At 26.6% G+C, this 1446-nt stretch overlaps 1 long non-coding RNA gene across 1 annotated transcript in view; it reads left to right on the top strand.

The window, feature by feature from the left end:
* Window positions 774-1446, top strand: part of LOC110269648 — a 1901-nt gene continuing 1228 nt past the window's right edge. Inside the window, exon 1 of the long non-coding RNA XR_002358413.1 lies at window positions 774-890. This is a non-coding gene — a long non-coding RNA (uncharacterized LOC110269648). The remainder of the gene's footprint in view (window positions 891-1446) is intronic.

Below are 1446 nucleotides of genomic sequence, written 5' to 3'. Positions count from 1 at the left end.
TAAGAATATAACGGTTAATAATATTAAAAAAGAAATGATGATATATATATTGGTAGTGCTGTATTATATAAGAAAATGTTTTTACTAATATAAAGTTACCTGAATACACTTTCACAATAAATAAAATGTTTTTCTCTCTGTTTTCATCAATCTTTTTTATTTAAAAATTAATTTCATATGGTATCAAGAGTTCTGGTGAGGATTCATGACAAATTAACTAGTTACTGTTTTAAACCTTCTTACCACCATAAAATTCTCTTTGTCTATATCAATCATAGATAAACTTGACAAATTCGTTCAAAAAGAACAACATGCTCTTTACATTATTGAAGCTAGTCACCTGAAATATCATTTTTAGAAGGATAAAATTCTCCTAAAATTTTCTACTGATGCTGAGTATCAAGTTGGAACTGAATCCGAAAAATACAAAGAATGAAAATAGAAGGATCATTCTCTCATAATATGGTTGCTTATATTCATAGATGATTCCTTTCGTGTTTTTTATTGTACATTTTAGTTAATCAATTAATTAATTACTAAACCGAATCTCAATTTTCTAAGCATAAGTAAAATTATTAAAAACTTTTTCTGTCTTGAAAAATAGTTGAGATAGAAAAAAATATTATCTATCTATTAATTAGTATTTTTATTTTAAAATTATATAATATTTTAATTTTAATTTTAATTTAATTAATTCGAAATACATAATAGTAATTAATTAATATAGGATTGTGTAACTGTATATAAATAATGCAACAAAACAGTGTTGTATTGCATTAGATAAACTTAAGAATTGATCGAGGTAGTATTTGATTTCTCAGAAACAAGAATGGTTGCTATGAACAACACAAATATCAGGATATTTTTTTTCTTTGCCCTCATTTTTCAATGTAAGTACTTTTTTATTTTTCAAATGCATGAATTTTTACTCTGTTCTTTTTTTTTTCCCATTTTATTGACACGCGTGAAAATTTCAAATTCTATATAATTTGTTTGACAGAAGAAGAAACATTTCATTTATAAAATAGTCATACGATATTTATAGATAATTCAAAAATATTAAATTTAAGTCTAAAAAAGAAAATCAAACATTGTTTATGCAACCAGGGAATTGAAAAACTAAACCAAAATAAAGGAAACCGATAAAAACCAGGGGAAAAAGGGAATGTGGCTAAAGGATAGATAAGGGAAACAGAAAGAGAGTTCGAAAAGAAATAGAGGTGATAGACGATGGAAGAGAGATGCGCATTGAAAACACATCAAGGAAGGATACAGGAGAAAGAAGGGAGGAAAGAGAAGAAGGTAAGGGGAGGAGAAAAAGTGGGAAAAGAAGGTGCGAAAGGTAGAGGGAGAATCATTGCTACCTTACAAAGAGAATGGCGGCTGTTGCCTTTTAAGTTACGAATAAAAATAGGTCAGATTTTATTTTTAATAGATTTAGTTTAT

The sequence above is a fragment of the Arachis ipaensis genome, chromosome B03, assembly GCF_000816755.2.
Source record: "Arachis ipaensis cultivar K30076 chromosome B03, Araip1.1, whole genome shotgun sequence".
NCBI classification, from domain to species: domain Eukaryota; kingdom Viridiplantae; phylum Streptophyta; class Magnoliopsida; order Fabales; family Fabaceae; genus Arachis; species Arachis ipaensis.
This window is presented reverse-complemented; position numbering and strand designations above follow the sequence as displayed.